The sequence below is a fragment of the Pleurodeles waltl genome, chromosome 3_1, assembly GCF_031143425.1.
Source record: "Pleurodeles waltl isolate 20211129_DDA chromosome 3_1, aPleWal1.hap1.20221129, whole genome shotgun sequence".
Lineage (NCBI taxonomy): Eukaryota > Metazoa > Chordata > Amphibia > Caudata > Salamandridae > Pleurodeles > Pleurodeles waltl.
The window spans coordinates 1633739238-1633762394 of record NC_090440.1 but is presented as its reverse complement, the minus strand read 5'-3'; the positions used below and the strand labels follow the sequence as shown (position 1 = coordinate 1633762394).

Here is a 23157-nt window from a genome sequence, read left to right as displayed (position 1 = left end):
GTCAAACTTTCAGTTGCCTTCATATATTATCCAATATCACTGCTTCTCTTTTAGGATTTTTTGTTGTTGCTTGAAATGGATTTCTTTATACACTTAAATTCAAGTCCATTTCGTTGATTTATTAATTGTGAAATAATTGTTAACTCTTTTAAACAATAAACAACTTCTTACTTGAAAAATATATTTAGTTACTGTTTTGTACTTTATTATTCTCAAACGGCAAGGCCAACACACAGCTCTAACTAGCAAACAAGTTATCAATCACGTAACAATCATATCTTTCAAAGTGTCTTATTTCATGACTGATCCAATGACTCCTGACATTTCTCACATTCCACTATTTCCAGAACAAAATCGGATAAGGGAGTTTTCGCCTGCATCACTATGGGAAAGTACTAGCTTCGTTTGGATGATTTGGACTCTGAAATTGGAATACGTCAGAAGAGAAGCTCTACCTATTTTACCAAGAACAATGATAACAGTTCTGTTGTTCCTCCACTACCTAAATAGAATCTCTGTCATTCAGCTCTACTTTCAAGCTAGCCAATAAGCTAGTTATGCATATGTATCCACGAAGTGGAAAAAAATGCAGTATCCTATTTTGAATAATTCTCAGATTTAAGTAATTTATCCCCTTGCACTGATATCATGCCACCAGATCATAGGCTATCTCTAGAGCTTTTACCACCTTACTATGTAATTAAGGACAGGTTGTTTAAATGACAATACAGGTTAGGCGTACGCAACTATGTAGCACAGTTTCGACATAAGTCTGCACAAAAAGTACACCCTCAGCGGCACGGGGCGGCCGGGTGCAGAGTGCAAACAGGCGTCGGGTTTGCAATAGGATTCAATGGGAGACCCAGGGGTCTCTTCAGCGAAGCAGGCAGGCAAGGGGGGGCTCCTCTGGGTAGCAACCACCTGGCCAAGGGAAAGGGCCACCTGGGGGTCGCTTCTGCACTGGAGGTCGGATCCTTCAGGTCCTGGGGGCTGCGGGTGCAGTGTCTTTACCAAGCGTCGGGTTCTTTGAAGCAGGCAGTCACGGTCAGGGGGGGCCTCTGGATTCCCTCTGCAGGCGTCGCTGGGGGGGGTTCAGGGGGGTCAACTCTGGCTACTCACAGGGTTGCAGTCGCCGGGGAGTCCTCCCTGTAGTGTTGTTTCTCCGCAGGTCGAGCCGGGGGCGTCGGGTGCAGAGTGGAAAGTCTCACGCTTCCGGCGGGAAACGTGGAGTCCTTTTAAAGTTGTTTCTTTGTTGCAAGTTTTGGTTTCTTTGGAGCAGGGCCGCTGTTCTCTGGAGTTCTTGGTCCTTTTAAATGCAGGGTAGTCCTCTGAGGCTTCAGAGGTCGCTGGACCCTGGGGAACGCGTCTCTGTTGCAGTTTTTCTCAAAGTGGGGAGACAGGCCGGTAGGGCTGGGGCCAAAGCAGTTGGTGCCTCCGTCTTCTCTGCAGGGCTTCAGGTCAGCAGTCCTTCTTCGTCTTAGGTTGCAGGAATCTATCTTGCTAGGTTCTGGGACCCCCTAAATACTCGATTTAGGGGTGTGTTTAGGTCTGGGGGGTTAGTAGCCAATGGCTACTAGCCCGGAGGGTGGCTACACCCTCTTTGTGCCTCCTCCCTGAGGGTAGGGGGGCACATCCCTATCCCTATTGGGGGAATCCTCCATCTGCAAGATGGAGGATTTCTAAAAGTCAGAGTCACCTCAGTTCAGGGGCTGTCCTGACTGGCCAGTGACTCCTCCTTGTTTTACTCATTATCTCCTACGGCCTTGCCGCCAAAAGTGGGGCTGTGGCCGGAGAGGGCGGGCAACTCCACTAGCTGGAGGGCCCTGGGGTGCTGTAACAAAGGGGGTGAGCCTTTGAGGCTCACCACCAGGTGTTACAGTTTCTGCAGGGGGAGGTGAGAAGCACCTCCACCCAGTACAGGCTTTGTTACTAGCCACAGAGTGACAAAGGCACTCTCCCCATGTGGCCAGCAACATGTCTGGTGTGTGGCAGGCTGCTAAACCACTGGTAGTCGGGTATGGTTTCAGGGGGCATCTCTAAGATGCCCTCTGGGGTGTATTTCACAATAAAATGTACACTGCCATCAGTGTGCATTTATTGTGCTGAGAAGTTTGATACCAAACTTCCCAGTTTTCAGTGTAGCCATTATGGTGCTGTGGAGTTCGTGTTTGACAGACTCCCAGACCATATACTCTTATGGCTACCCTGCACTTACAATGTCTAAGGTTTTGCTTAGACACTGTAGGGGCATAGTGCTCATGCACCTATGCCCTCACCTATGGTATAGTGCCTTAGGGCTGTAAGGTCCACTAGAGGGGTGACTTATCTATGCGTATAGGCAGTGTGAGGTTGACATGGCACCCTGAGGGGAGTGCCATGTCGACTTAGTCATTTTCTCCCCACCAGCACACACAAGCTGGCAAGCAGTGTGTCTGTGCTGAGTGAGGGGTCTCCAGGGTGGCATAAGACATGCTGCAGCCCTTAGAGACCTTCCCTGGCATCAGGGGCCTTGGTACCAGGGGTACCAGTTACAAGGGACTTACCTGGATGCCAGGGTGTGCCAATTGTGGAAACAAAGGTACAGGTTAGGGAAAGGACACTGATGCTGGGGCCTGGTTAGCAGGCCTCAGCACACTTTCAAATCATAACTTGGCATCAGCAAAGGCAAAAGGTCAGGGGGTAACCATGCCAAGGAGGCATTTGGCACACTGATACACTCATGTAAGCCCCCAGTATATGGTATTTAGGTAGCCAGGGCATTTGTACACTAGGAGTCTCCCACTGGCTGCAGCACGCCTTTCACTTCAAATATAAGGCTAGCCCTATATTGAGGTGTAAGTCACCCCTCTGGTAGGCCCTTCAGCTCAAAGGCATGGTGCATGGCCCTAAGTGTGAGGGTACTCCTGCATGAGCAGGGTACCCCCTACAAAACCCAGACTCCATTCCATGGGCTTTATAAGTGCAGGGAAGCCATCTTAAAGTATGTAGTGGACACTGGTCAACATGAGTGCTCCAACTACATAATGGCTTTCCCGAACCGAGGCATGTTTGGTATCAAACATGTTGGAATCATGCAACTGCACCAATTCCAGTGGTAGTTGCATGATCCCATGTACTCTAGGGGTTCCTTAGAGGATCCCTCAGTTCAGCCTGTGGAACCTTACAGGGTCTGGCTGACAGTCCACGCTTCTGCCGACCCCAGACATTGTTCTGTCTTCCTGCTGATGAGCCTAACTCAAGCAGAGGAAGGCAAAACAAAGGATTTCCTGCAAGAGAGAGGCGTGACCACCTCTTCCTTTGAAATAGGTGTTTATGGGTTGGGGCGGGGTGGCCTCTGAGTGCCACCAGACTGCTTTGAAGTGCACATTTGGTGCCCTCCTTGCATAATCCGGCTTCCACCAGTTCAGGAACCCCTGGTTCCCGCTCCAGCTCAATACCACACAAAGGACAGGGGAGTGACCACTCACCTGTCCAGTTCCTCTCCTAGGGAGGTGCACAGAGCTCTGCTGGGTGGACACTTGATTCTGCCATCTTAAAAATAAGAAGTGCAGAGGCCCCTGGGAGCATCTGACTGGTTAGGCCAGATAGATGACATCCCAGACCCCCTCTGATAGACAGGTTACTACACATAGGTGATCCGCCGCCCGCCATGCGGTCACCGCCATTTGGCGCCATTCTGGTTTTCCCGCTGGGCCGGCGGGCGCCCGCCAAAGGAGCACCCGCCGGCCCAGCGGGAAAGGCCCTGCAACACAGAGGCCGGCTCCGAATGGAGCCGGCGGTGTTGCAGGGCTGCGACGGGTGCAGTTGCACCCGTCGCGATTTTCACTGTCTGCTATGCAGACAGTGAAAATCATGCTGGGGCCCTGTTAGGGGGCCCCTACACTGCCCATGCCAGTGGCATGGGCAGTGCAGGGGCCCCACGACACCCGTTACCGCCATCCTGTTCCTGGCGGTCAAAACCGCCAGAAACAGGCTGGCGGGAAGGGGGTCGGAATCCCCATGGCGGCGCTGCTTGCAGCGCCGCCATGGAGGTTCAGCCCTGCCAGGGGTATTTACTGCCGCGGTCAGAATGGGCACTGAAGCACCGCCAGCCTGTTGGCGGTGCTTCCGTTGCCTGCGGCCCTGGCGGTTTAGGACCGCCAGGGTCAGAATGAGGCCCATAGTGTCCAACCACCTTTTAGGGTTACTTAAGGGGTCCCCAGTGGGTGGGTCCTATATTTGTCGAGCAAGACTCTTCAAGGAACTCTCTGCAAGACATCTTCTGCTCCTGGCCTCCGGAACCACTGCTGGTCTGCTTTTGGAACTAAAACAAGACTGTATCCAGTTTGGAGGGCTCCCACTGCAACATTGTTTATCCAGCTCCTGCAAGATTTCTGAAACATCCGTGGCTGTGCATCCTCCAGGGTCACAAGGACTCTGCCTGCATCCAAGAAGCAACAAGGAATCTCCTTTGGAATGAAGGAGTCACTCCCCTGCATCAGCATGCACCTCAAGAAAACCACCAGCAGGTAGACCCTGCTGCCCCACAGGCAACAAAAAGGCTCTACTCACAGGCAGCAGTTCTGTGGTCCCCTCTGGGACCAACATGTAATCTCACCAACTTGATAGAGGGCGGACCCTTGCAGCAGCAACTGGAACAGAACCCCTGTGCACCGCGACTGATGTTCTTGCCAAGGCTTGTTTTTTTTAAATATGTTTTTATTTTGTATAGCATAACAAATAAACATAGAGAAGAAATACAGATGTTCGTAGTACAGTGCAAATGTAGACCCATTCTGCTCAACCCCTGGCAGTCGGATCAAGTATTACCAAGTAGATGTGCCCACCAGAACCCTTGCACGCCCGAGCAGGCGTGGGTGTGCGTCAGGTCGGAGGGGTAAAGCCCGGGGAGAGCGTTGGTCTAGAAAGCCTTAGCAGGTTGAGAGTTTACGATTAGGGGGGGTGTAGAGGGACCAAGATCGAGGGTCCTGCGAGCGCGAGCCACGGGCGGCGGGGGAAAACGCATAGGGGAGTGCAGAGATAGCAAATCCTGGGTCCTCAGCCCCCCCCACCAGCGACCCCATGGGGGCCCCACTGCGTCGTCCGGTGTGCCTGCCATACGCAATCAGTAATCCCTATGTAGGAACGAGCCACCGGGCCTCAGGGGGGTAGGGTGGGAGGATCCCCGGCAAGGCGAGTGCAACTGCAAGGCTAGTTCTCATTGGGGAGCAATCGAGCCCGGCTCCAACGGGCACAGCCAGCTGGTACCCTGTCAATACTATCCCAACTTGTCCTTTTTACGCCCCTTTTTTGTTGTTGTTGTTCTTTGATGATGTTGCGCGTTGCTTTACCGTAGTTGTGGCTAAACCATTGCATGTAATTATGTGGTCTAGTGTGTGTTGAAGTATCTCTTTATGGCGTTTATGTAGGTGTTTGATGATGTTAACGGGTATGTCGATACTTAATCATAGGGGTTGTCATTTAGTGAGATGTTCAAGGCGGTCGTTCGTCGTCTTCGTTTTCTATTTTTGTGACAAAGGAGTTCCATGTGTTTAAGCCCTTGACCGGGATCCCCCTGGCCAATAGGAGCTGCAGCGTCTGTGCCTCGGCTTTGGCCCAACGCAGAAGCTCTACGCGCCACATATCAATCCCGGGGGCGGCCGGTGCTTTCCAGTGCATGGCTATGAGACGCCTGTACATCACCAGCGCCAAAGTTATGCATCTTAGTGAGTGCTTCCGGTTTTTAGGACAGGGGCCTATTCCCAATAGGCACAATTCAGGTGTGGGAGGGAGCATGATGGCCGTCCATTCTGTCAACAGTGTTATTATGTCTTTCCACATTGTTCGAACTGGGGGGCAGTCCCAGGTCACGTGAAAAAAGTTGGCGTCGGGAGTAGATCATCTGGGGCAAGACTGGGTCGATTGAGGGAACATGCATGTGATGCGGTGGGGTGATAGGTATGTTTGGTGTATATAATTAAACTGGGTATATCAAAAACATGGGTTGCGTGATACTTATTTTACCATATTCATAGCCTGGCTCCATGCGCGCTGTGTTAGGGGTTCTGTCAGCACGCTGTCCCATCTGTTTTTCGCTTGTTCTTGTCTATGTTCTAGGTGGGAGGCGAGGATCGTGTAGGTTCTGGATACGTTTAGGGGAGCGGTTATGCTACCTAATATGTCGTGGAGCGTAGGAGAGACGTTGGGTTCTAAGTTGCCGGTGTTCCAGTAAGCGCGTAACACTTGTCGCACAGCTCCGAATGTTATGAAACCACCTTCCCCCAAGTTATATTTGTCGGAGAGAGCGTTGAGCGTTAGGAGGTGGCCTTCACTGTATAAGTCTCCAATTGTGCTTATGCCATTATCAGCCCACCCACCTAGACCCACCTTGGGAGCTATGTTAGCGAGTTTCGAATTTGCTAGTAATGGGATCTTGGGAGAGTACGGCGGTGTTTGGTCACCTGATAGGACGTAGCGGCCCCATATCCAATGCGCGGTTTTCATTAATATATTACGTGGGTGTTTGGGGTGCTCGCGATTCATAAGGTAATGTAGTACTCCCGTGTTACCCAGAGTGGAGAGGATCAATTGTGATTCCGCGTTGTCGGGGCACCCAAGCCAGGTAGATGTCCATTGTATTTGGGCGGCTGCATAGTATAGTTTGAATCTGGGAGCTCCCAGTCCGCCCAGGGTTAGTGGTTGGTATAATTTAGTTAATGCTACGCATCCGCATCACCGGCCATTGCCCCAAATTAAGGCTATTAGAAGGCTATTCAGAGGTTTAAAGAAGGAGGGTGGTAGTATCAAAGGTAGGGCCATAAAAAAATAGAGCAATCGGGGAAGGATTATCATTTTTGCTATGGCCACTCTGGCCATAGGTGAGAGCGGGAGGGAGCACCAGAAGGGCAAGGAGCCTCTAATGGATCTGATCGCTTGTCCAAGATTACCGTCCCTTAGATCAAATGTATTGTGGTATATGTTTATGCCCAAGTATTTAAAAGTGGTGTAGCACCACTTCAGATCACCCGGGTTGGAAAGTATCCTATGTGTCTCAGGGACCGGGCTCATGGGGAATATACATGATTTTGTCCAGTTTACCTTTAAACCGGCTAGTGAGCCGAATTCACGCAATATGTTCAATAAGTCAGGCAGAGATTCATTGTAATTGCGGAGAAAAATTAGGGCATCGTCTGCGTATAGAGATACTATGCAGTATGTATAGTCGTCGCGGACGCCCCATAAAGGGGCGACCAACCGTAGGCGGGCTGCTAGTGGTTCAATGGCGAGGGCAAACAGGAGAGGGGACAGTGGACAACCCTGTCTGGTACCCCTTTCTATGTTAAATGATTGGGAAATCGTGTCGCCAGTTTTAACCCACGCGGTTGGGTTAGTGTAAAGCACCCTTACCCATTCAATGTATGCCCGTCCTAAGCCCATGCGATGGAGTGTTTCCATCAAAAAGGGCAAGCCTAGCGTGTCGAATGCCTTTTCTATATCTAAAGCCACAGCTACACAATGATAATCGCCCTCGGGGGAGTTTGCCATTAGGCGCAGTAAATTCCGGATATTGCCGAAGGTGCTACGACCCGGTATGAAGCCGGATTGGTCTTGGTGAACCAAGTCCGTCATGTATGGAAGTAACCGATTGGCTAGGAGTTTACCAAGTAATTTACAGTCTGTGTTTAATAGCGAAAGTGGTCTGTATGAGCGTACGTCTAGTGGGTCACGACCCGGTTTAGGAAGTACCGCTATTAATGCTTCCCGGCAAGTATTAGGCAGTTGACCGCGTTTCAAGGCTTCGGATAGCATCGCGAGGTACGGGGTTAGTATTTGCGACGAGAACGTGGTGTAATACTCCGGGGGTAGACCGTCACTGCCGGGTGCCTTGCCTTGTGATAATTGTTGCAGAGCCCGTTGTATTTCCTTAATATCTATTGGTCTATCTAGGTCCGCTGTTTGTGTGGCGGTTGGGCAGTTTATAGTAATATCATTAAAGAACTCGTTCATTGATGTTGTGGAGGGTGAGCCTGATAAAGTGTACTATAATATTCTCTAAAGGCGCTGTTGATATCTGCTTGGGTGTTTACTATTAGTCCTGTGTTAAGGCGGATGGCACCTATAGGAGAATTCCGTGTCTCAGAACATGTGAGCCATGACAGAATTTTGCCTGACCTGTCCCCCTCCGAGTGTGCACGAGCCATGTGGTGTCGATAGTCAAAAAGCCTTAGCCGCTTATCTGTTTCGTACCACTGTGTTCGTGTTCCGGTGAGCTCAGCCTGGGTTATTGTGCCATAAGCGAATTTATTTTCAGAGGAGTGGACTTCTTCCTCTAGGCCGCGGAGCTCACGTACTAATGTCTGACGTACGCCTACAGTCGTTGATATGCAAGCTCCTCTTATAACTGCCTTGTGGGCATCCCATTCATTTGCTCTAGAGTTCGGTGTTCCGTTATTTTGGGTAAAATAAGAGGAGAGGTGTGTGGCTACGTCAGTTCTGAATGGCGGGTCCTGTAACAACTGGGTTTGCAGGCGTCAAGTTGGGATACAGGCACGTGGCCTGCCCCATCTAATATGGGCAATGAGTGGGGAGTGATCTGAGAGTACCCTGGCAGTATATTCGGCGCTCGTGATCTTATGTATCAGATCTTGTGTAACGAGAATAAGATCTATGCAGGTGTGGAGAAGATGCACCGGAGAGTAATAGGAGTATTCACGGTCTTGTGGGTGTAAATGCCTCCAAGTGTCTATCAGGCGGTGATCTGACATCCACGATCGCAACAACTGTGAGTTTTTGGTTACTGGGGTAGCAGCTATGGGGGGGTGCGATCTGTCCATGTCAATTTGCGGTACGCAGTTCATGTCTCCCCCCAGATGCATGTTGATAGAGAGTGGTTTGAGATGTGGGAGATCGTTTTTTGTAGGAAGTCGCCTTGTCCTACATTTGGGGCGTATAGACCGTTAATCCCCAACATCTCACCGTCCAAATGGCCCACCAGTTGTATGTACCTGCCATCCCTGTCGGCTACTCTGCGCTGTACCACGTAGGGAACCCCTGGAGCTATCCACACCAGAACCCCCCTAGCGAAGGATGAGTTACCCGAGCCGTAGACCTGTCCCGCCCAGCTCTTTACTAGCCATGGGATCTCTTCTGAGGGGATGTGTGTTTCGTGGAGAATGGCTATGTGGATACGATGTCTTTTTAGGTGTGCATGTATTCTGTTGCGTTTCTTCATTCCCGCCATGTCCTTTACGTTCTAGGTCATTATGTTGTATGTTGGTGCCTTATTCATTATGGTGGGATGAATTTTAGCGCGCTGGAGTTGTGATGGCATGCTCCCATCCTCAGTGTCGACTGTGAATCGCCGTTAGCCCAGCGTGCGTGCAGCCCGCGCCCGCCCCCAGTCCGCCCCGCTCCTGCCCGCCAGGTACCCTGTATCCGAAAAGGGGGAGACAGTACAAGGTTGGGGTAAGAAGAAGAAAGAGGAACAGCAATATACCACAAAAAAGGATATTTCGGGAGAGGCCCGATTTGAAACAAAGTGGCACAACCGGTGCCTAAACAGCAGTCCAAAAGGTTAAGTTCCATACGGGTGTTATTAGGTTGGTGGGGAGCGTGGGTTGGTTGAGGTCGGACATCCAGTGGCCCACCTCCAGGATAGTACTTTCCCTTTGTGCGTAGAGTTGCGGTCACGTCCCCCAGCCGCGACCCAATGAGTGACCGGTATAGCAACATCGACTCCAGCTACGTCGCAGAGCGCTAGCGAGTCTCTATTCGTGGTCACTTGGGTAGAGGAGGGGCAGTCCTCCGTCGCCTGGTGTCCGGGGATAGCGCGGCAGTAGCGTGTCCAAAAACACTAAAGTTCATCCGCGGAGCGCGGAGTGAGGTCGGGGCCGGCTAGGAGAGGGGAGAGGGATGAGCCGGATTCCCCTCCGGGAGAGCTGCTGTCGGTGATATCTGCTTCGCTCCTGGTGTCGGTTTGGGGTCTGGTGAATGTGCTAGTTTCCCTCAAGGATTGCACCTGATCGGCTTCCATTTGTGATTTTGTTGGGCGAGATATTGTTTTGGTTTTCTTTTTCCTTCTGGGGTTGGGTGTGATCCATTCTTCAGCTGCTTCTTTTCCTTTGGGTGAGGTAACCAGGCCTTTTGCGTGAATCCATGTCCATGCATCCTCCGGGGTGGAGAACATGAGTGTTTTCTCGTCGATAACTACCCGGAGGCGGGCTGGGAACATGAGAGAGTAGATGATGTTGTGTTCCCGCAGAAGTTGTTTTATTTTAATATATGTTGCTCGTTTGCGTTGCACTTCCATCGTGTAGTCCGGGTAGGCAGATACAGTGCTGTTTTCCAAGCTAATTGAGTTAGATTTTCGGAAGTGTTGGAGGACTGAGTCCCTCTCTTTGTGATTGTGGAACCTGGCTATCAGTGGGCGTAGTGGTGCTCCGGGCCGTGGGGGCCTAACCGGGATTCTGTGGGCTCGTTCTATTACTGGAGCTTTTGTGGTGCCTTGTATGTTCATTATATCTTTCAGCCATTTCTCTATGAAATCTTCAGCTGTAGGTAGTTCCAAGCGCTCCGGGATGCCAATAAATCTGATGTTATTATGCCTTGATCGTCCTTCCGCTTCCTCGGCCCTGCGTTGCAATTGTGCAAGTTCCGTTTCCATTTGTTGGATTTTGTTTTTCATGTCTGTTACCTCTGGTTGGATTGTTTCTAGTGATAGTTCTGTGTTTTGCACTCTGGTTGTTAGCTTGCGGTGGTCTGCACGGAGCAACGAGACTTCCAATGCCCCGGCGTCAATTTTCCCTTCCAGCGATGTCTTAGTCTCCATAATTGCTTGCATGATTTTGTCAAACTGTAGGGAATGTGTTCGTAAAGTTTCGCTCAGTTGGAGTAGCGTTGCAGCCTGCATGTCAGTATGGCCAGCAACAGGGGAGGGTCCCCATCTGTGGGGGCCCCTAGTTTGGGGTGTTTTGGTTTGACCATGACACCTTCTGCACAGTTGAAGTGGGGTGAGTAGGGAAACTTCCTTAAGGGATCTAGTGAGGATAGGTTAGGTAACTCGCCCGCACGAGCAGGTGCTGTTGTGGTGAGATTCGCTGAGTGGCAACGCGAGGTTTGGTTTTAGTGCAGAGCCGTAGGCTGTTTGAGTCTGTGTTGTTGATGCGGACCCGGTACTTCGCCGACACCTACGCAGTCCTTATTGCCTTCACTGGTGACGTCCCGAAAGCCGCAGCCTCCAGTCACTGGGAGTGATAGGTTATATCTTACGCCAATGCTGCTCTACTCAGGGACCCACTTCTTGAAGAGTTACTTTTATTTATTTATATATATATATATTTTTTTTTTTTCCGCCCTTTCCTTTCACACAGTCGCCTCACCCTACTTTAAGTTGCTCCGAGGTGTCTCCTGCGCTCGATTCAGTGGAAGGCTGTATTCAGGCCTGCTTATTTTCTCTGAGTGGAAGGGTAGGTAGCCGCCGATAGCAGGTCGCGATCCCCGAACCAGGTCCCAGCGCACACCGATCCTCGCGCCGCCGTGGACCTGGGATAGAGTTCAGGCCTCCCCCAGCCCAACCGAGCAGGTGAGTTTGCATGGTCCACGTCCCACGCAGAGAGCGAGCGTCTCCAGGTCCAGGTCTCCACGCGGTCGGCGCCCGCGAGAGTTCGGGGACACTTCCGTCGTTCTCCCGCGGCGTCGGTCCGGCGGGCCGCAGTCCGCCGATCAGGGGCCACCTCCGCTACGCGCGCCCCGGGCCCAGGCCACCCAGGCAGAGCGCGGTTGGGCCGGAGGGCGCAGATCGCCCGAGTCACGTGCGGGGAGGAGGAACACAGCTCCTCGGGAGTCAATGGGCGCTGGGGCCCCAACGCCGTCGGGTGGGGGGCTGCTGGCTTCGGTTGGCACCCTCCACCGCAAGGGCAATCACTCTACGGAGCCGGGGCCTCGACCATGCCCCGCTCCGCTTCCAGGCCGCGGTGGGACCGACACGATCTGTTGCAGGATATGTTGGGCTTCCCCTAGGTATCAGGGGAGAGCCTCCATGAGAATTCGCACTTTAGGGGCCAGGATGATTGTTTAAAAGGTGGGCCGTGAGCGGAGCTCCTGGTTCAGGCGTCCGCTCCGGCCGCCATCTTGGCCATGCCCCCTTGCCAAGGCTTGTTGACTCTTCCTCCAGGAGATCTTCAGACTCCAAGAAGCGCCAGCCTCCAGCACTCTGCAACTCGAAGATCAGCTTCCACTTTGCAGATCCTGTGACGTGGGACTCCTGTTTTGTTATGCTGCTGAGGCCTCCCTGTGACTTCCTGTGGCTGCTGCCAGTAGGTCACTTGTGGGGGCTCCTCCAACTGGCTTTCCTCTCTGCTGAAGACCTGCCCTGACTTTCTTCTAAAGTTCGAGTCACTAGGACCTTGCTGGTGTCCAAAAACCTACAATCTTCCTTGCATCCGCTATTTGCATTTGCCAAGGCTTGTAGGTGGTCCTCCAGGCCACTGGCCCTCCTGCAATCCGGCATCTGATGTGGGACAGCTCCTGGGTGACTCCAAGTATCTCCTGCATCCCCTAGATTCGGCAGCTGGACTTCTTCGATCACTGTCCTGCAGTAACTTCACCTCTAAGAGGGTGGGCATTGCCTACCTGCACCACCTGGACATCTCGAAGTTATCTGGACACTGTCCCCTTCTTTTTCAGGTTCTTCTCATCCGGAATCCACCCTTGGGTTCCACCGACCCGGTCCACAGGTCGCAACAGCAGCTGGATAATCGAGGCTTCCATTGCTTTCAATGAGGGTTTCCAACGACACTTCACCACTATGCACTTGGGCTCAGTGGTGTAGGTACTCCGGTCTTCTGCGTATCCAGGGGTGGGGGCACTCTCCTACCTTCTTTCTGCCAACTGGATCCCTCAGGGTCCACTGGGAAGGGTCCTGGATCTATAAAAATCCAACCGCAATGGTCCTGTGTTAGCCTACGGGACACCCAGGTCGATATCAACTCTGCCCTGGGCACCTGTAGGATTTCTGGTACTTACCTTGGGTAATTTCTTACTCACCCAGCCCCTGGGATTCTAACACATTTACCTTGGTTGGGCACCTTCATTCTTATACCGCTTTCTTAGTATAAGGTTTGTCCCACCACATGGAGTCCCATGTATTTCTATGATTTGTCTGCTTATTGCTAGCTGTATATTTTGTGTGTTGGTATCTCCAAGTGGACATATACCAATGGTAGCATACTCCTAGTGTTGTAATAAAGAATACTTTATTTTTGCAACACCTGGTGTTGTTCTTTCTCATGGACAGTTACTGACTATTGGGGTAGTGCAAGTGATTTACACTCCTCCTGGACAAGAATTAGCTGCTCACCACAGGTACCCCTAGAGAGCTTTTGCTATCTGGACACCTACTCACAATCACTAAGGGATGCCTGAACTCAGTATAGGGTGCCACACCATAATCTGAGCCAGCCTCCTACATCTTGTCCTAGTTAGACTCTTGCTCTAGGCAAGTCTGCTGGTTTAAGGATGACAGTCCTACAACAAGTCGCAACTGTCGTCCCAACCCTCCCGGCTCACAAGCAGCACCTCACCAGAAACCCAAACAGTAAAAGGTGATTTGTGGCAGCCTTTACGCATGGACTCAAGAGTGTGACATCTCAGGAAGTGTCGTTGTTAAACAGAGATTACCCCTTTCTCACATTAACAACATGTCTCAATCAAACACAGGCAATGAAGAAGATGAAGTAAAGTTTCAATAGGTTTTATTTGAGAAAAACTGCAATCGGCGATTAGTTGCGTGGGCTGCAATGATAAGAATAATGAACATTGCAAGGAACAGAATGGTAAGGATAAGAGTAATTAATACAAAGACTTCCACCGTCTTGCAATATCATGAAATGACGGAAGTGTGTAATATATCCTAATACCCTAAGGTTATGTAACTAATCTCTAACCTAAAGGAGAGCTAGGTATGTTAAACCTAATCTGCCAATGCTATGTCCATGAGAAGAGCCCCCAACCCTCTTTACCTTGGAATGAGGTCTCTAGCTCCAGCGTCAAGGTGGCGTGCAGCATCGATAGCAGCAATGGCATCTGGCCGGAATCCCTCTGACTATCTGTTTAAGTGAGGAGTATTTATACAGATCTACTTGGACCCCTGACGTAGGTTTGTTCCCAAACAATAGATAACAAGGCATGCTTGGGACGGTAATTAATATAAACAATTCCCTCAAAATCATGAAGAGGGAAAGTACCTAAAGTGAACAACTGCAGTTTGTTTATCTTTGTTGCTTGATATTGACGGCTTAGCGCAGTGGCACTAACGCAAACTAAAACATGGGCCTAACTAAAAACAAGGCAGACATCTTAAAAGATGTAATTAAATAAATGCGCTAAAACAGAGCAAGCTAAGCAGGGTAAAAGTCGTTGGGTGACGGGGGCACGTGTCTGCAAGCCAAAGGCTAAGCTAACTTCTGTATCCCATTAAAACAAACTAGGATTCACTACAATCTCTTGCGGCATAATTGTACAAGTTACTTACCTTCGGTAACGAAATATCTGGTAGAGACATATTCTAGTTGCAGATTCCTTACCTTAGAATTTTCCCCCAGGCGTCAGAATGGATCCGGAGATTTTTCTTCGAGCAATACCCTTGCGCGTCGGTAGGTGGCGTCAGTGGACTCCGCAGGCGTCGTGGTCGCCATGATGATGTCGGTAGTACATAGACGTCGCCCTCGCGCAGTGACGTCAGTTTCTTTTAACGACTTTCCACGCCAGAGCGCAGAGCCGCTAAGAACACTGAGATAGGTGCGCCAGAGCTAAGGACCTGAAAGGGGGGAATCCCTGTCCCTAGAAATCAGTTCGCAAGCGGGGAGGATGGGCGGGCGGTAAGGAATCTGCAACTAGAATATGTCTCTACCAGATATTTCGTTACCGAAGGTAAGTAACTTGTACATCTGATAGAGACTTCTAGTGCAGATTCCTTACTTTAGAATAGATACCCAAGCAATGCCATCCTCAGTGGTGGGCTGTGAACTAAGATCATTCTAGAAAGTCCTGCAGTATCGAACAACCAAAGTAGCCGTCCCGACGGACCTGACTATCCAGGCAGTAATGCTTAGCAAACGTGTGCAGGGATGCCCTCGTAGCTGCCTGACAGATATCCAGGATAGGGCCTCCGCGTGCTAACGCAGTGGATGCAGCAGTGGCTCTGGTAGAATGAGCCGGCAAGCTGTCAGGTGGTTGCTTTTTTTGCCAAAGCATAGCACATTTTGATGCAAAGTAGCACCCATCGAGAGATAGTACGCTTCTGAACCGCCTTCCCTTTCTTCGCACCCACATAGCCAACAAAGAGTTGATCGTCCACCTGGAAGTCTTTAGTACGATTGAGATAGAATGCCAACGCTCCTTTTTGGTCCAGAAGGTGGAGTCTCTCCTCCTCATGGGAAGGATGTGGGGATGCGTAGAAGGTAGGCAAAGTGATGGACTGGCCTACATGAAATGGTGTAACCATCATAGGAAGGAAGGAAGGAAGCTCTAGTGCGTAACACCACTTTGTCAGGGTGCACAGACAAGTATGGAGGCTTTGAAGAAAGGGCCTGAAGCTCACTCCCCCTGCGAGCAGAGGTGATAGCGATAAGAAAGACAGTTTTGAATGTGAGGAGCCGCAAGGGACAATTATGCACTGGATCAAAGGGGGTACACATTAAGTAAGTAAGTACAAGATTATGATCCCACTGAGGCATGATGAAGGGAGTGGGCGGAAATAAGTGGGTGAGCCCCTTCAAGAACCTACTCACAAGAGGAGATTTAAAAAGAGTGAGGGCTGATCAGGAAGCCTAAGAAAGGCGGAAATGGCAGACAGATACCCTTTAAGGGTGCCCAATGCATAGCCCTGCTGGGCTAAAGAAAGAATGAACAGAAGAACCTCTGAAAGAGGGGCAGAAAGGGGGGTCAACAGATTTGTTGGTGCACCATGCCACAAATGTATTCCAATGACAGGCGTAGACCCAGAGAGTCGGTCGTATCCAGCCCACAACGGATCGTGAACTTTGCTGTGTCTCTCCCATCCTTCACTGCTTGGGAGACGATACCACGGGCCTCCTCCGGTATCTGCGGCAGGACTTGCACAACCGTATCCCACAGTGAGTGGGAATAATGGCCTAAAAGACATGCTGTGTTCACGGACCGCAGTGCGAGGCTGGAGGAAGAAAACAACTTCTTACCAAATTGTTCCAGCCTTTTGGATTCTCTATCCAGGGTGTGGAAGGGAACGCGCCAGAAGAAGAGGACATCTGGATTACAAGACTCTCAGGCGTAGGATGTTGGGACAGGAACTTTGGGTCCTTCTGCGCAGGCCGATGGCAGCGAGCGATAGTCCTGTTCACAGGAGCCCCTGTGTTGGGTTTGGACCATGTACCCAATAGGACATCAGTGAGGGCCTCATTAAATGGGAGAAGGGGTTCAGACATAGAAGCCCAAGGCTGAAGCACCTCCGTCAGGAGATTAGACCTGGCTTCAACAGTAGGTAGCTCAAGGCCAAGGACCTCAGCCGCCCTACTAACCACCATACTATAGGTAGTTCCCTCCGCTGTAGCCACGGTAGGAGGAGAAAGCATGCCAGAGTCAGGAGAAGTATCCAGACCACCGGCTTCACCCAAGTCCTGTGCCAAGTCCATAGTAGGGTCTTCCTGGTATTCATAAGGGTCCAGGAACCCCTCCAATTCCTCCCCGTATTTGTACCCATAGGAAAATGGGTCAGAATCCGACCTCGGTGAATAGGGCCCACCGAAGCCGATGGCGGTGTCGGCAGACACCACTCCGATTCCGAGTCGTCGGGAATGAGAATTGGGTCGACGTCGATAGTGGGCACTACCGACGTCGGGAGCGTCAATAAACGACTCAGCACCAGGGAAGGTCTCGATTGTGCGACCGGCGTCGCTGCGGATCCGTGCACGGATCCAGAGGTGACCTCGGTGGCCGGGCCGAAGCCGCCGGTGCGGAACACGAAGGCCCCTCAGCCAAGCCCCTTCGGCCCGAAGCCGCCGTATCGGGGTCAGCACGCCCAAAGATGAGGCGCAAGCCCTCGTAAAACTCTAAGTTGGGCGGGGGTCGCTACGGCTCCGGGAAACTCAGGAAAGCATGGAGTCGACCCAGACGTAGGCTCCGAAGATGGAGGCCTAGTGCGTGGACGCTCGTCCCGCATCGGCAGAGCGACGGGGTGAAGTCGGAGAGCGATGGGACTTCTTTGCCTTCTTCTTACCTTGACCAGAGGTCTTCGAAGAAGACGAGTGCTGCTGGCTCTGCGACTGATCTCGAGACCTTCCTCTTGAGCGAGACCGGGACCTACGCAGAGTCGAGTGCCGGCCGCCATCATCTTTAGGGACCACTCCCTCAAAGCCTTCGGATACACTGCCCGACACTTGGAGCACAACTTCGGGTCGTGGTCGCGCTCGAGGCACCACAGGCAAACATGATGAGGATCCGGCACCGACATCATGCGATGGCAGTCCTGGCACGGCTTGAACCCGGTCTTCGGGGACATCCTCGACGCACCAAGTGGCGAACCAAAAAAGTTCGACAAAACGGTCGAATTCGGACAAAAAATAGCCGATGGTAGCTCTCTCTCGGATCAGCACGTGACGCGGAAAGAAAAGAACTCACGTCACTGTGCGAGGGCCGCGTCTATGCACTACTCCCGATGTCATCATGGTGACCACGACGCCTACGATGCCTGCGGAGTCGACCGACGCCACCTACCGACGCGCAAGGGTATTGCTCAAAGAAAAATCTCTGGATCCAGTCTGACGCCTGGGGGAAAATTCTAAGGTAAGGAATCTAAGGTAAGGAATCTGCAACTAGAAGTCTCTATCAGATTATGATAACTAAGTAAAATTACATTCCAGTCTAAGAGAAAACATTTACCTTAGGCAACAACATTTCTAGTGGGTATTATATTATATCTTCCTGCATATTCTTCACCTTATGAGTGAGTCCAAATCATTACCCTCTGGAGGTGGAACTAAGTAGTCCTAATAATCAAAAGAAATCTTGGAACACAGCTCCAGCAATGTATTAATTTCTGCATGCTGTGAGACAGTAATGTTTGGCAAAAGTATATAAAGTTGACCACATGGCTGCTCTGCAGATTTCAACTAATAAGAGCTGGTAGCCAAAGCCGTGGGTGAATGGGCAGGAATGCCCATTGGAGGGTCTTTCTTGGCAACGGAATAGCAAATTTTAATACAAAGGTAAAGTCAACAAGAAATGGTGGAAATGATCACTGTTTTGTGCATCATGGCTTTCGAAAAGCCCACAAATAGTTGATCATTCAGACTATCCTGCAGCATACAGTCGATGAAGTACTACAGTGTGCATCTGGATTACAGCCTATGCAGCCATTCCTCCTCTTAGATGGTGTGAGGAGGGAAAAAGATAGAAGAAATATGTGAAGCTGGCTATCTATGCAGTATACCAAATGTAGAGGTAAATTATGCAGATAGTACAGGCAACCCTTGTAGGAAAGAGCCCCTTTTGGCATGGTTACCCCCCTCCCCACTTTTTGCCTGATATCTAATTATAACTTGATTGAGTGTGTGCTGGGATCCTGCTAACCAGGACCCAGCACCTGTGTTCTTTCCCTAAACTGTACCATTGCTTCCAGAATAGGCTTCCGCAATTAGCTACTGCCCTCTGACCCATGGAACACCCCTGAATCTAGTATTTAGGGGCATCCAAGAACCATGCTCTTCATATTTCTGGCAACCTGAAAAGAAGAAGAAGGACTGAAGAGCCGCACCAGCAGAGAAGACTCCAGGTGACAACTGAGTTGGCCCCAGCCCTAACGGCCTGTCTGCAGCTTCAAGAACACGACTTGCCCTGCAGGAACAGCAACCTCTACAAACCCCCATAGAACTGCCTGCCTACCCAAGGACCAAAATTTCCCGAGGACTGCGGCCCTTTCCACAAAGAAACCTCCAAAAGGACTCCAGAATTGCCCTGGATCCACGAGTCCTGCCCACTCTGCAATCGATGCCCATGTCCAGGTGGCCCACCGGTCCACAGAAGGTCCTCAGGTGATTTCCACTTCGAGTCCATCCTTGGTTCACCCCTTCCTGACCAAACCAATGACGCCTGCTGCCTAAATCCAGAGGACCCCCTCGACCGGGTCCAGTTAAGTTTTCCTGACGCCTAAAGGTACCCTGGCACCTGCAGCCCCCTGGCCTTGGGGAACCCAACCAACGGTCCAGCAACATCCAATGGGCTATCTACTTACCTGTCCAGCAGTTGTTTTTCTTCATTTGACTCCCTGGATGACGCGTGCAGCATCTTTGTGACCCCCGGGGTTCCCACATTGGAAAGCATTAGGCGCCCAACACTGTGTTTGCACCCCCCACCCCCACAGTGCTGACCTAAACCCTCAAGGTCTGTGCCCTGAAGTCACGGGTACTTACCTGCAAGCAGTTTCTTTCTGAGCACCCCCTGTCTCCATAGGGTTCCACTGATACCAACTTTGACCTCTGATACCTGGCCGGCCCCGTGTTGCTGGTGGTGCACTGTTGGTGTCTACCTTAACTTTGCCCTGTGGACACCTTAACCCCCAAGACTTGCATTGTAAGTCAAGTACTTACCAATGAATGTGTTTGTTACTTTTCCTCCCCTATCATTGCATTGGTTTCTATGAGAAATTGCTAAGTGTCCACTTTTGAAAATGAAAAGTATTACTTACCTGTAAACTGTTTTACTTGTGAATTCTAAACAAACTGTATTTGAAACTTGAAAGTATTACATTCTTGAAACTGTTCTTACCTGCAACAAAAATCATTTTGGTTTTAGAAATGAAGTAACACGTATATTTTTGAAACATAAAAATATTGGCTTGGAGTTAATAATTGAGTGTGTGTGCAACAAATGCTTAGCACTACTCTGATAAGCCTAACTGCTCGACCACACAACCATAAAAGAGAACATTAGTATTATCTACTTTAGCCTCTCTAAAGCCTATGGGGATCCACTGGACTCTGTGCACACCATACCTTATTTTTGTACAGTGTATACATAGCCAACTTACTACATTGGTGGATCAGCGGTGGTGTCTACAAGTTTGCATTTGCTGGATTATTCAGCCAACATTTAAACACACAACTTAATTACAAAATTGCCTTTAAATTAAATTATTAATAGGAGTCACTCCTCTGCACTCGCTGGCACCGACCGCAACAATGACCGGCTGTGTGGATCTTTGCTTCTTCAGAGCTGTGTGGATCCTGCATCACAGGGGATGGTCTGGAGTAGTCCTCTTTACCAGCTGTCCAATCTGGGAGACTATAAGCACTTGTCTCTCCTTGCTGAGTGGGCCTTACTGCAACTCCTGTGCCTGTTGCCAGTGGGGTGTCTGGGGGGACGGGGGCTGCCTCCTCTTCTTGTGACTCTCCCAGCTGCTCAGGGTCACCCCGGACTTTACTCCTTGGGTCGAGTCGCCTGGACCTTGCTGGTCATCTTCAGCCTTGCAAACTTTCTTCTCTGTCTCTTGCATTTGCCAAGGCTTGTTGGTGGTTTTCCAGCACGACTGACTGACTGCATCTCAACTGCCGACGTGGACATCACTTGCATCACTTCTGGGACTCCTCTTCAGCTCCTGTGCTGCACTGCTGACCTTCTTCGTCCACAGTCGACCTGCATCCGCAAAAGGGTGGGTAGCAGCTCCTGCCAGCACCGGATACTTTAACCTCAACTGGACTCAGTCCCATTCCTTTGCAGGTACTCTTCTGTCAGGATCCACCTGTGGGTTCTTCCAGTCTTGGACGGGTTTCGCATAATCCTTGTGACTTTTGGACTTGGTCCCCTCTCTCCACAGGTCGTCTTCTCTAGGAATCCATCACTGGTTTCTTGCAGTCTTGTCTGGGTGTCTTCTTTTCTTCTTTTTCCTCCTTTTGGGTGGTTTGGGGGAAATTCAGTGACTTACTCCTGCTTTCCTGGTCGCTGGGGGTCACAGTGTTACTTACCTCTGAGGCTTTCTAGTACTCCCAGCTCCCCTCTACACATTCTACTTACTTAGGGGGGGTTCCTGTGTTCACATTCCATTTTTTTAGTATATGGTTTGTGCTCCCCCTAGGGTCACTATTGGTTATTGCTATTTGCACTGTTTTCTAACCTTTTCTATGCCTATTTCTGATTACTAGTGTAGATATTTAGTGTATTACTTACCTCCTACTGGAGGATTGCTCTTCTAGTATTTTGTGGTATTGTGTTCCAAAAATAAAGTACCATTATTTTTGTAACACTGTGTGGTTCTTTCATGTGTGTAAGTGCTGTGTGACTATATTGGTATTGCATAGCTTTGCATGTGTCCTAGATAAGTCTTGGCTGCTCATCCACAGCTACCTCTAGAGAGCCCTGGCTTCCTTGACGCTGCCTACACTTCACTAATAGGGGATACTTGGTCCTGGTATAAGGTGATAACACCATTGGTGCTCACCACACACCAGACGAGCTTCCTACAAATATCATCTAGATATGTTGCACTAAAGGATTCAAGCCAGCAAGGGCGTCATTCACCAACCTTTGAGAGGTGGCAGGGGCATTCTTCAAACCAAAGGCATAACAGTGAACTGATAATGCCTATCAGGTGTGAACAATGCTGTCTTTTCTTTTGCTCCTGGTGCCATGCAAATTTGCCAGTACCCTGCAGTCAAGCCAAAGGTAGGGAGGAACCTTGCTGCACCCAATTTGTCTATCAGATCATCAGCCCTGGGTATGGTGTGAGCAACTGTCTTAGTAACATAGTTGAGACCTCTGTAGTCCACATGGAACCTCATTTCTTTGTTTCCATCCTGGGGATGAGGCTTAGGGACTAAGACCACTTGGCTAGCCCAGAGGCTGTCAGGGAGTCCAATAACTCCTAAATCCAGCATCTGACAGAGACTTCTAGTTGCAGACTCCTTACCTTAGAATTTCCCCCAGGTGCCAGACTGGATCCGGAGATTTTTCTTCAAGCAGGACCCTTGCGCGTTTTTAGGTGGCGTCGGTCGACTCCTCAGGCGTGGTGGTCTCCGTGAGAATGTTGGGAGTCATATATACATGCCGCCTCAGCGCAGTGACATCAGTTCTTTTCTTTTCGTCCCACGTGCTGATCTGGATAGAGCTACCCTAGGTCAATTTTTGACCGACTGACACTTTTGTTGAGTTTTTTGGTGAAGTTTTTGGTACATCGAGGATGTCCCCGAAGACTGGTTTCAAGCCTTGCAAGGCCTGTCACCGCACGATGTCAGTGACAGATCCACATGGGTCTGTTTGTGGTGCCTGGAGCATGACCCAAAGTTGGGCTCCGAGTACAGGGCCATGCACCCTGAAGGCCTTGAGGGAGCGCTCCCTCAAGCTTATGGTGGCCCGGCGCTCCAGTCCGCAACGTTCCTGGTCTTGCTCAAGAGGAACATCTCGAGACCGAGCCACCAACACTCGTCCTCCATATCGAGTCATTCAGGTAAGAAGAAGAAGTCGAAGAAGGCTAGGCATCCCTCGACTTCACCCTGTCGCTCCGCTTATGTGACGTGGGAGGAGTGTCGACGCTCTAGGCCTTTGTCCTTGGAACGTACTTCCGGATCCGCTACCGGACCTGAACTGATGGCAGTTGTATCTTCAAGACCTTGCAAGGCGCTGGTACGACAGTCGACGTTCCAGACGTCAGTTGTGCCCACAATCGACCTGATCTTAATCCCCGACGACGCGGAGTCGGAGTGGTATCGACCGACGCCACCCTTGTCTTCGATGGGGTCTCTGCACCCCAGGTTGGTTTCAGACTCTTATTCTTATGGGTTTTGTAGGAAGTTGGCTCAGTATATACTATCTCAAAGTGAGAGATAGTGTGCACAGAGTCCAAGGGTTCCCCTTAGAGGTTGGCAAAATTAGATACTACTAATGCTCTATTTTGTGGTAGTGTGGTAGAGCAGTAGGCTTATCAGAGGGTAGTGTTAAGCATTTGTTGTACACACACAGGCGATAAATGAGAGCACACACTTAAAGACTTAACTCCAGGCCAATAGGTTTTTACATAGAAAAATATATTTTCTTAATTTATTTTTAGAACCGCAAGATTAAAATTTTAGGTAAGTACATAAATTGTAAGGTACTTCACACAGGTAAGTATAGAACTTTGATTTAAAACAGTAGTACACACAGTTTTGGTAAAAA

The 23157-nt window shown here is 50.3% G+C and overlaps 1 protein-coding gene across 4 annotated transcripts in view; it reads right to left on the bottom strand.

The window, feature by feature from the left end:
- UBR3 (ubiquitin protein ligase E3 component n-recognin 3) overlaps positions 1 to 23157 on the bottom strand; it is a 1605611-nt gene that overhangs the window by 3225 nt on the left and 1579229 nt on the right. The window lies entirely within an intron of this gene.